The sequence below is a fragment of the Terrapene carolina genome, unplaced genomic scaffold (genome assembly GCF_002925995.2).
Source record: "Terrapene carolina triunguis isolate 2854851 unplaced genomic scaffold, T_m_triunguis-2.0 Scaffold88, whole genome shotgun sequence".
Taxonomy (NCBI): Eukaryota; Metazoa; Chordata; order Testudines; family Emydidae; genus Terrapene; species Terrapene triunguis.
Window position 1 is genome coordinate 35,670,174 of NW_020664439.1, and position 13,103 is coordinate 35,683,276.

Below are 13,103 nucleotides of genomic sequence, written 5' to 3' on the forward strand. Positions count from 1 at the left end.
TTGTTCACCCTTTGAAGTCAGACATTTAAAATCAAACTAGACTTTCTTTCATTAGTTACCCACAAGAAAATGTAACATGACTGGTCCAGCATATTCATGAGATACTTAAATTTCTACAGATTACAGGAAATACCAAAAATTTACACTCTGACCCCGATTTGTTTTTTAAATTACCCAGAATTACCACCAAAATATATATATATCTCCCCAATCTTCAGAAGATAATTACTGAAATTATTCTGAAAAGAAAAGGTAAAGGAAATGAGGTTTGGGGATTGATCGTTCTTTAAAAAGCAGAACTCTCATTATGAGCGTTGATGTGGTACAGTTCTGTTTGTGCTTTGACTTTTACTTCTCTAAATCCTATATCATTTAGTTTCCAGTGAAGTTTAGCTTGCCCAGGCATTATATAATTTACTATGGCCAGTGCTTTCTAGATATTCTAGTATATAGCCTTTGCAGTAACATTTTGCCAAAGAAAAGTGACCTAGGTGAATATTTAATATGCTTATTTTTGATTTAAATGAACTGTCTGTATTTTGTGAACATTTGCAACAGGAGCATAGCAACTCTGCTCAACTTGCAGCCTTTATAACTCTGAGATAGGAGGTCACATATTTTCAAGTCTTGTACCAAGAACTGGGCTCACACCCAATGCTGACACTGCTGGATAAGTGTTGTTCTACTGTTAGCCATGCTGTCCTTTTGGAGTGGATGAAAAACCAAAATCCTCTTGTTGGGTTTGTGGTCAAGTGGTTTATATGGAAAATTTAAGGAAGCTCTTTTCCCTTTAAAGAGACCAGGTGGATTGTGGGAATTTTGAGAAACTAGACTTTAAGCTAGCAACCTATGCAGGAGAAAAGTTCTTGGTAAGGGCACTGACCTCTTTTCTTACCATGAGTAAAGACACTTTGTGATTCCAGCCCCCGCCCAAAAAACATATACATAAGGTACGTAATACCTTCTGCCAGCTCTGCTCAGCATTGACTGTTTCACCTCCTTTGAAACAGGAACTGAGATAAATGTCGTGAAAGGTTCTCTCCTCTATAGTTTCATTTTAGGTTTTTCAAACTCTTCCATGTCCTCCCACAGCCCAAAGAAGGTGTGAGAGAGATTCAGGCAGCCCACAATAACGTGGGGCCTGATCCTGAGAAGGGCTGAATGTTTCTTTTCTCCCAGGAGCATCAGTTCACAAATAGATCTCACAGGTCCTGATCCAAAGTCCAGTGAAGTGAATGGGTCTTTCCATTAGCTTCAATGGGCACTGGACCAGGCCCACAGTGGGTAATGCTATTGTAGATAGGTAATCTTTGTATCCTTCCTGTAGGAAAATCTTACTGTCCCAGTTTCAGGGTAACTGCACCTGTATTCCCCCTCAATCATCCCTTGAGGGAACCCATGTAAGGCTTCTAGCCTTCACCTCTCTTGAGAAGAGATCCATGTCTCTCTCCCTCCTGACTGGAGGATGTATGGCTGCACAGATCTCTGCCTTACACTGTGAGATCCTCAGCAAGCCAATCTACCTAAAGGCCAGTGCCTGTGCTTTGCCTTCTCTCTGAGGGCTATGAATAGTGTATTGACAGCAGTTACAAGTCCCTGCACAGCTCTTTCTAAGCAAGCATCTTTCTTCTTAAGGTAGAAGCATTACAGAGAAAATATGCAATACAATTTCCTAGGTGCAGCTTTACAGTTATAGACCTAATAACAAACATTTCAGTTTTTGGCAGTTCAGCTGGGTCAATGGGGTCTAGTTGTACTGAAAACAAACAGCCACTCAATCTAACTGCAATAACAAAGGCTTCGTAAGGATGAGTCTCATCTTTGTTTTGTTTTCATTAATTTCTTTCAGCTGCAATATGGTTCCACATGAAAATACACCACGTAAATATAAAACCCCTTGGGCAATCCACAGTCACTTTCAAATTCCAAATAATGAACAGTCTCCATCATGTTGGAGAGTAGCAAAATCATTATGGCAGGATTTATGGGGTGAAGAGATAGTTGATGTCTAGCCCTCAGCAGGGTAGAGATAAACTCACATTTTAAAAAATAGTTACAGTAGAAGAAAGACAAGAAAAACATTTATGATGCCAGGATTCCTCAAAAAGACTGGCAGGCCACTGGTATCAAAATAGAAGGAAAAGAGAAGTAACTTCTGGTATTCTCCGGTTTAAACACTCCAGTCTGGTTATGATCTTGAAGGCTACTGTGAATCTATAGCCCAAAGCCCTAGCATTTACAGTGACTCAAACCAGGACATCTGTGAGTTTACACCTGCTTCAAAATAACCTAATTTTATCCTCTGTCATTTGGATCAGTGCAGCAGTGAAATCTGATCACCGATAACGGAACCCAAAGAAAGGCATTCCTCTCCTCTCTTGAGTTGTATTGTGTTAGATTTATGTCAAATCTCAGCCTACTGTATCATCTCATATTGGGACTCAGACTTGGGTATCTGACACATCGCAGTGCAAAGCAGCTCTCGTTTCTCTAACCAGCTACCGTTCTATGCGTTTGTTGCAATTAAATGCTTGCAAAAACAACTCCATTTGCCACTCAATGGGAAGTCTAACTGTGATCCAATTAGAGTATGCCCCATCCAGTTACCTCAAAATGCTTTACAATATTACTGGATGAGTGAGACACAGAGGGTGGGATTTTGAGAAACTCTCATTGGGCACCTCTACGTTGCATTAAGAGACAAAAAAAATAAACCTCCACGGGCAGCGAGTCTCAGAACGTGGGTCAACAGATTTGGGCTCGCGCTATGGGATTAAAAATAGCAGTGTAGACATTCCCACTTGAGCTGGTGCCTAGCCTCTGAGATCCACCCCATTCGCTGGCTCTCAGAGCCTGGGCTCCAGCCTGAGCAGGAATGTCTACACTGCTATTTTTAGCCTTGTAGTGCAAGCCCCCGAGCCCGTGTCAGTTGACTTGGGCTCTGAGACTTGCTGCAGCCAGGGTTGGGTTTTTTTTGTTTGTTTGTTTGTTTTTGCAGTGTAGCTGTACCTATTGTTGGCTTAATTCTGCTCCCAAGGGTTTTCATTAGTCTGAACGAATACTATGAGCTGATGAAAGAAAATCGCTGAAAAGACTAATGTGAAAAACGCTTGGAATCTTTACAGCACCCAGCAGTTAGTGCCAGTAAATATTTTCTACATCCCATGGACTTTATCTTCCAACAGTGCAAATATTATTAAAGGAAATGGCAGGATGAAAGGGAATAGCTGCAGGAAGCACTTTAGGTTCCTTTTAGCACTGCTCCAAGGAGACAGTAGAGTGATGAGGAGAGGGAGAGAGAAATAGTAGAACTGGGACTCAGCCTGCTTCCCCAGCGCAGCGCTGTTTACATGCAACACTGAGTAAGTGGAGTGGTATATGTAATGGTGACAGCAGGATGCTCTGTAAGGATGTCAGGGATGCTTCTAGGAAAGCATGTATGGGGGCCATTGAGGGTAGGGAGAATAGTGAAACAAAGAGCAGTGTTAACTAGTCCCTTTGGTCTGTGAGCCTCATTGGCGGAACCAGGGCTAAAGGCGACCTAGCAGCCTGTGGTAGCATGTCATGTCAGCTGCTTCTGCAGCCATTGCTGAGGGTTGAGTGGAGAGTGTGGAAGGAGAAAAGACCCTCTGTGCATCTGGCTTGGGTTCTGAGAGGTTGTGACTGGGTTTTCCCAAAGATTCCTGGCTTCTATGGCTTTATTTGGTGTCAACCTCTGCCCCTACTGCAATCCTGCAACCCAGAAGTTGGGAGAGGAACAGAGCCAAATTATCATTGTATTCCACAGGGATTTGGGGCTGCATTCTTTCCTGCCCCCTTTGGTTTTATAGGGCTGGGCAACTGGGATCTAAGAGCCTGATTCGCTCCTTTGTTAGGCCACTCCATAGATCAGTGTGGAGGGTATAACTGAATGGAGACCCAGACCACTATCGCTGCCTATATCTCCTGCACCTCAGCTGTGCTGAGCACAAGGTTGGCACAGCTAGGACTGTCTACTTATATTCAGTATTTATAGAGCCACAATCACTATAGAATCCACGCTCCTCACCATCTTTAATGCACCACACCAGCCCTTGTCACACAGGAAGTCAGGGCACAGCAGGGATTTGAACCCCAGCGCTCTCACAGCCCAGGCTAGTGCCCTGCCTACTGGACCCTTTTTTCTCTCTGAGGCCATGATCTTTTGCTTTTGAAAATAATATTCATCTTTTGCCTCACACTAGAGTTCCCTGTTTCCTAGTGCTGTGAAATGAAATGGAAAAAAAAAAAAAGATAATTACTGGCATGATGATAATTTTATGCATTGTACTCTCAGCAGCACTCGTAGAAATGAAATAAATACTGTTTTCCCTGCCACTGCTGAGAGGTGGAGAGGTTGAAGTTAACTAAAATAAACTGTACTAATTTTTCAAATCTGTGTTTTTATTCTTTAAACCTGCCATGTATATATTCCAAAACTAACTCCGTGGTATGTTGCTGGCTAATTCGAGAATACAAGAAAAAGGGGTTATTTTAATGCTTTGTGGGTTGTGCTGTCCAAGTGGAAAAGCGATTCTTGACCTTCTGTACCAAAATGAAGACTTCTCTTTCATCTGGTTTCCATTCTATTATTTGTGCACCTTGTTGTATTTATCATTGAAATCCTGGTTTCTTCTCCTTGACCCATGTTCCAGTGATTTATGAGAAATTGCTGATCCAGATGTTATCTTTGGCATCTGGTGATTCAGTTCAGACAGACCCTGAAGAATGTGGAGAAAGTAAATGTGATTTTTGAACTGCCTAATGCCTCTACTTTACACGCATCAGATGGGCCAAAAAATGCCAGTTGAAAATCATTCTTAATGAGTCACATATTCCTACTTGACATTGCTAGAAGAAAACTCGACAATCAAAATTTTATGAAAAAACTAAGATCTAAATTACACTTAATTTTTTTGTAGCAATTAGTCTTACCAGGTTAAACTATTTAATACATTAAATAACAGGTAATAGGATACAGAGCTTTTTGCTTCTTAACTGCTAGCTAAGGTAGTTAGTGACTCAAAGTCCTCACCATCTGTTGGCTGTTTGGGTTGATGGTCCTAGTCCAGTTCTAGGTGGAAAGCCACCAACTGGCAGTTTCAACAGGAAAGGACAAGACATGAGTAGTCATGGAAACTAAAATACCTTTTCACACCCTGAAGGGGTCCCTCTGGATTGAGTTACCAGTGGGGAAAGCTTGCCCTGGCAATCAAAGGATGTCAGTCTCCAGGACTGCCACGTGACACTTTTCCCTGTGCAAAATTCACCGTAAATTACAAAAAATAGGATTGAAAAATCGACTGTACATATATCCCTAGAGGTTTGCTATCATTGGAGACCTGCTCCTATGTCATGTCATATGTCATTAACTATCACAAAGCTTTTGGGCAACCTTCCTATTATACAGGGTATTTTTTAATACCCTAAGTCAGTGGCTCTCAACCTTTCCAGACTACTGTACCCCTTTCAGGAGTCTGATTTGTCTTGCGTATCCCAAGTTTCACCTCACTTAAAAACTACTTGCTTACAAAATCAGACATACAAATACAAAAGTGTCACAGCACACTATTACTGAAAAATTGCTGACTTTCTCATTTTTACCATATAATTATAAACTAAATTGATTGGAATATAAATATTGTACTTACATTTCAGTGCATAGTATATAGAGCAATATAAAAAAGTCATTGTCTGTATGAAATTTTAGTTTGTACTGACTTCGCTAGTGCTTTTTATGTAGCCTGTTGTAAAACTAGGCAAATATCTAAATGAGTTGATGAAGACCTCTGAAGACCATTGGAAGACCTCTATGTACCCCTAGGGGTATGTGTACCCCTGGTTGAGACCCACTGCCCTAAGTTGTTCTCTGGCGTTAGCTCTTGCTACTGTTTGTGGCAACAGTTTCCAGTACATTAGGTGCATGTAGATGAGCCTCAGCCAAAACCCCATATTCAAATCCCTCTGTGCTTGGAAGAAGTTTGGATCCAAACTTTGAGCCCATCTTTAACAACTAATATGATACTGGGTTTCCTAAAAACTCCGGCCCATCATTTAGACATTTAAATCAGCAATTGGCATGTACAACAGAGATAAGATGATGTTTTCTTTAGATGCCCGCTTTTATATAAACTCTGTGTAAGTGACCATCAGTTTAAAACTCTAGAACGTTTGTGAACTATTAGGAACCAATGCATGATGGACAAATTCTGCCCTTGTATATGTGCCCACATGTTGCATTTTCTCCAGTAAGAGTTGTCTGGACAAATGCTACTTCCATTGCTTAATCTTCTTGTGGGAGGCACTTAGGCCTGGTCTACACTAGGAAATTAGGTCAGTATAACTACATTGCTTGGGGTATGAAAAATCCACATCCCTGAGTGATGCAGTTAGACAGACCTAACCCCCAGTGTAGACAGTACTAGGTTGATGGGAGAATTCTCCCGTTGACCTAGCTAAGGTCTCTCAGGGAGGTGGATTACCTACGTTGGTGGAAGAACCCTTCCTGCTGGCGTAGGGAGTGTCTACACTGAAGTGCCACAGCAGTGCAGCTGCACCACGGTAGCATTTTACGTATAGACAAGCACTTAGATACTATGTTGGTGTGGATGCTATAAGAACCTGAATAAACTCTGTGAAGGTAAAATTGAGCCCTCTATTTCCATTGCACAGTAAAGAGGGAAAAAACTTTTTGTGTTCTTTTCTGCACTCCTAGATCTGCATTGAAATTAGCGTTGTCTCATTAAGCTGCAGGTAACAATTGCAGATCCATACTAACAGCAGCCACGTTCAGAGTTTTGGGGTGTTACGCCTACATAATTTTCTTTTTGATCTTCGGACTTCACCTCTCTTGATCACTGCCACCATGGAAAACAATGAAATTCTCAAGTTTGAGCTTTTCTTTCAATGCTCTGTCTCCAGTCCCTAGAAATTGTAACCTGACCTCCATCACCACAACCGCTTCATGTCGGATCATTTTCAGCCTCAGGGCCATCTTTCAGCATCTGCCTTCTAGCTTTTCTTTAAGCAGCTGGTGTATCCATCACTCCCTGTTGTACTGATTTCATAGAGCTATGTCCATTCACACCAGCTGAGGAGCTGGACCATTTTTTTGCCTTTTCCTATACTTATAAACAGGGCTGGCTCTGGCTTTTTTGCCGCCCCAGGCAAAAAAGCCTCCCGCCGCCCCCCACGGGGAGCGCGGCAGGGGAGGGCGGAGAGCCTGGCCGGGGCCCCGCTCTCCCCGACCGGCCAGAGCGCTGGGAGGAGGGCGGAGAGCCCGGCCGGGCTCCGCTCTCCCCGGCAGCCAGAGCGCCGGGAGGAGGGGGGAGAGCCCGGCCGGGGCTTTGCTCTCCCTGGCGGCCAGAGCGCCGGCGGGAGGGCGGCGAGCCCGGCCGCGGCTCTGCTCTCCCCAGCGGCCAGAGCGCCGGGGGGAGGACGGCGAGCCCAGTCGCGGCCCCGCTCTCGGGCCAGAGCGCCGCACCGCCCCCCTCCAGGTGCCGCCCCAAGCACATGCTTGGTGGGCTGGTCCCTGGAGCTGGCCCTGCTTATAAATCCAGCTCTTCCATTGTTTCATTAGCTCTAACTCTGAGGTGCAGTGTTTATGAAAGACACGGTACAGAATGAAGCCCAAACTTGCTGACCGCAATCTTGAGGACTACCTTTGACCTCAACAGGAATTCAGCATCAGAGGGATTGGACCCACTTGTAATGTATAGTTTGCCTAATCTAAGGTCCTTGGGTCAGGGACTGTCTTTCTTTATGTACTGTATAGTGTCAAGCACATTAATAGGGAATAAGAATAATATTTTCTATTGTATTCCTTGGAGAAGCATGCCAGTGAATATTAATGGTGATAACGGGGACTTAGAATTGTTTTCCAAATGAAATCATTTTCAATTGCACTTAATACAGCGTCTTCTACATGCCAGAGGTTAACAATACTACATTCAGAAATTCTTACAAATTCTATTTAAAAAGCAGTGCTTTCTTATTCCATAGAAGCTAAAGTTCCAGGCAAGCTCTGTGAAATGCAAGATATGACCTGAAGAAGAGCTCTATGGAGCTCAAAAGATTGCCTCTTTCATCAACGCAAATTGGTCCAATAAAATAAGTTATTACCTCACCCACCTTGTCGCTCAAATATTCATCAGTAATTTAGAGATATTGCTCCATCTACTGGAACATCAATCCACTTGCAAGCTTGAATTGTCTTCTATTGTACTGCAGCAAACAGCCATACATCAGCAACAAAGAAATGGGTTGGGCAAACATCAAAAGGTTTTAATGTTCCATGTAGTCAGATAAGCCTCAACATTTGGATGTTTATCTGAACACTTTGAGATCTCTTGTGTGTCTCCCTCACTGCAAATTAACTCAGCCTAACAAAATAAGCTTAACTTCTCTGAATGGGGAGCTAAGAAGATGTTGTCTGTAGACGTTAAAGCACAGGATAGGGAGTTATGGATTCTGTTCTCAGCTCTGCTACTGACATTTTTTATAACCACAATTTAACCTCTCAGTCCTACAGGTTCCTGGGAGGAGAAACAGAGGCATGGGAAGGGAAAGTGACTTCCCTAAAGTCACAGCAAGTCAGTTGGACAGCCAGGAATAGACTCCAGATCTCCTGGAGCACAATGTGGTGCCTTAGTCTTTAGACAACACTGCCTCTTTGGAGGTGAACTGATGTTGTCCCATTTACAGTAGTAACCATAGTTAAACTCTAGCTGCAGCTGGCTGCTATGTGCTGACTATTTTCCAGAGTTTTTTTTCCAAACAGTACAAACATTATGGTAAATATGATAAATTATGCCCCCCCCTTCAGAAAATTCAACATGTTTTTTAAGGAAATGTAGCATTCTACCCATGAAGCATCACACTTCACAGTAGGCAGGGCAAGGGTACCAGAATGATTCAAAGATGAGGCTAGAAATGACACCCAAAAGCAGCTTCTTCCCTTGAACCAGGCAAACCCTGGGTATACTATCGTTCTGGGCCCTCAAGGGGAAATAAGGGTCAGTGCCTAATTAGGATAAGGAAATGCCAATTTCCACATGTTTGTGACAAGTTTTGATATTAATGAGTTCAAGGTCAAATGAAGGGGACTAGTTAGAGGAAATGGACAGTGAATGGGAAAGTTGGATAGGAGGAAACCAAATATGAAGCATGAAAAGGTAAAATAGGGAGGCAATGGGGAGTTGGATCCTGGCTGATCTGGACTATGAGAAACCTTTATTTCCCCCCCCCCCCCTCTTTATTTTCGTTTGCATTGAACACCACTGAAGTTTGTTTTGTGCACTCTGCTATGGTAAAGCTTTTGCTTGAATATTTATTTTCCTCCAGTGCTCTGTTTCCAGTAACTTTGCACTGATTTTTACAGATATGCAGTGTCTGTACCTCCTTTTAATAACGGGCTTCTGCTTATAATTAGCCTGTATTAAATGCTTTGATATCCCAATACATTCTGAGATGTTTATTACCACTTACGTCTTCATTTGTGGGCTTAGCACTTGTGCATAGTCCTTTTTTCTGTACATTATAATAAGGTGCTCTCTGAAGGTGCTGTAGGCCAAAAGAGCAGGAAAGCTACAAGGTGTGTTCTGATATGCAGGGAATTATGCAACTACTTCCATTAATGCTCACTATTATTAGCCGAATCCCACATTCCTCAGTCTTTACTCAAGCTAAACTTTCATTGAACTCAATGGGAGTTTTGCTGTAACAAAGATGTCAAGATTTGGCCCTATCCCCCTAAACATACACACGCACGCGCTCTGTCTCTCTCAGACGAGATTATTATATGTGAAGCTGGTAGCACCACCTATATATAATAAAGGTTGTCTGGTACTTTCTCTTACTCTTCATTCATTGCTTATAACTACCAGACTTTAACTGTTCAGAATGAAAATTTGCCTCAGGCTGGTTTTGTTTTGGAAAATTTCAACTGAAAGAGTTCAACCACTTCCAGAAATGAAATTATGGGAAAATATGTTTCACCCATATCAACAAAATTCATACAACCATTGACTCAAGCTAGTTGCAGTGCTTACAGGCTTTGGACCTGGGACTCCTCCAGACTTTGGGAGGGGAGGGGATGTCACTCTAGTGTCAGTAGGGTGACCAGATAGCAACTGTGAAAAAATGGGACAGGGGGTGGGGGGTAATGGGTGCCTATATAAGAAAAAGTCCCCCAAAATGGGACTGTCCCTATAAAAATGGGACATCTGGTCACCCTAAGTGTCAGGGATGTGTCTTTTACTGTTCCTGTGAAAATCCACCCAAACGTGTCCAAGCTGTAAACATCTGGAAAAAATCTCACTTTGCACATCACTCCTGGGGGAATTCTGCACCACTATGCGCATGCAGAATTCATGTCCCCCGCAGATTTCTTTCATTCCCCGCCGAAAAATGACTTCTGAGGGAGAAGCAAAAGGAAGCTGCAAGAGTGGTCACATACCCTTCTCTAGCAGCACAGGCACATCATTTCAGTGGTAAATCACTGAGGGAGGGTGGGCTGGGGATGCCTTCTATCATGCACCAGGCTCAGCTGCTAGTCCCAGCTGAGCTGGGTCTGGGGGGAAGGGGACTTCCTCTTCCCCTGAAAGGAGCAGCCAGGACTGGGTCAGACCCATCCCCAGAAACCTTCCCTGATACTGCGCACCCCCCTGCTTCCTGCCCCCATTGCTTCTCAGCCACGGGGATAGGGGTCACTGTATGGGGAGCTGCTACCCCAGCCCCCGGGCATCTGGACCCCTCCATATGCAGAGACTCCCACTGAGCCTCATCCCCCACTCCACCAAGCCCCCTGCACCCAAATCCCCACTCCTCTGCATCCAGACCCCCACCCCTGCACTCAGATCACCCCATGCTGATCACCCGCACTTGACCCACCCGCCCTGATAAGCCACACCCCCCTGCATCTGGACCACCCCACTGAGCCCCCTGCACCCTGACCCCCCACCCCACTGAGCCCTGACCAGCTGCATCCAGACCTCTACCCCATCAAGCCCTGGACCCACCCGCTGAACCCCCCCCCACACACCCAGACTCCACCCTGCTGAGCCCCAACAACCTTCAGCTGGACACGCCTGCTGCGCCACAATCTCCCTGCACCTGGACCCACCCCCTCATAAACCCCCTTTGCATCGCGATTCCCCCACCGCATCTGGACCCCCCAAGATTGCCCCATAAAGAACTCTCTCACCTCACACCTGGATCCCCCCCACACTAAGCCTCTCTACACTTGGATCCTGCTGGGCTGAGCCTGCCTGTCCTGGCACAGGGGGCAGTGTGGGCGTGCATTTAGGGTTGCCAGGCGTTCAGTTTTTGACCAGAATGCCTGGTCAAAAAGGGACCCTAGTGGCTCCCGTCCGTACACTTTCAAAAAGTGGGAGGGTTATGGCCCCTTGGCACCCCCCTCTCACTCCGGTGCCCCTGCCCGGGGCGCATCGTGAAGCTAAGTTGCTCAGACTTTGTTTTCAGCCCCAGGTGGTGGGGCTCGGGGCCTCAGGCTATAGTCCCACACAGCAGCGCTTCAGCTTTCTGCCCTGGGCCCTAGCAAGTCTAATGCCAGCCATGCTTAGCAGAGCCTCTGAAATTTACTTGCGCCCCCCCCCCCCCCCGGGGCTCCTGGTTGAGAACCACTGTTGTAGGGGATCCTCTAGTATGTTGGCCTTTTCAAAGTCATTCTTTTCCTGTGTTTGCACAGGCCACACCACTAGCATGAAATCAGAGAAACAGTTAAAGTGGCAGTTCCTCATCGTTCCAGGTCAAGCTCACCACATGTGCAGCACACTAGCTTTATGACCTGCCCACTGCTGAACATGAAAATTGTTTTCAATCCGAAATGCCTTTGTGGCTCTCAGGATGAAAGGGCTCACTCCCTCCCGGGTGACCCCTAAAACCTTCATCTAACTGAGGTGCTACTCTATTATATTTAGGTGAGTGTGTTAGTCCCATATTGTAGCCACTCAACTTTTTTCTAATCAGGCTAGTTATTCATCAACATGTGCAGCCTAAAGCCTCCGGTTTATTTTACCCTCTTGCTGACCAGCCCTACATGCTGTCACATATGGACTGTTGGAACGTGAAACCTCTTTCAATTACAAAAAAGAATTGCGATTTTTCTCAAGGTTTTTCTGAGGTGCTTTTCCTGACAGCACTGTATTAGCACTGGTGACATTTTCCTATGGCGTCAATGAGCAATGCTAATACTGTAAACAAACCCACTCCTATTTAAACAAGCCTGTTATTGGCTTCCACGTGTACGACACTTACTTTAACAACAATATATTCAAAAATATATTCAACTGCAAAATTGATTTGAGTTGTGAAGCGCTCTCGCTGACATTGCGCTGTGCACATGAGCGCCTATGTTGGTGTAACTTATGTTGCTCAGGGGGGACATTATTTACACCCCTGAGTGACAGAAGTTATGCGAACATAGGCTGTAGTGTAGCCATAGCCTCAGTTTGAGACTGCAGCACAGGTACCGCCTGCCACTCCAGCCCGTGTGTAATAGCTATCATTTTGGCTGACTCCCGGGCTTGCATCAGAGAGCGCCAGAGCTAAATTTACGCATCTGCACAGCTAGAGCTAAAATACAGATGGAACTCAAGCTGAGAACAGTAACAGAGGCAAATCCTCTAAGAGCTAGCACAGATGGGCTTCTGATTTTAACCAATAACCACCTCCCAATTGAAAAAACAAAAAAACACCGGAAATGGTTAGTGGTAGATAAGGGCTTGTCTACATCAAGCAGTAATGTGGACTACGGGGGTGTGATTTCAAGCATGCATGAATGGATTGCACATTAATGGGCCACGCATACCCTGCTGACACACACTAAAGGTTCGCTAGTGCCCTTTAACGTAGCGCTGTTTGAAACAGTACCATGCTAAAGCACACTAGGAACCATTACCAAAAGATTACACTATACACGGCTGTAATTAATAATGTATATTATATGCACATTTATATATTACATTACATTAGTCACTACAGTGTATACACCGAGAGATCCCTGAAAACCCCCTGATTTTGGATATTTAAATAAAATTTAAATTGCTAAAACTAACCCCCCAAAA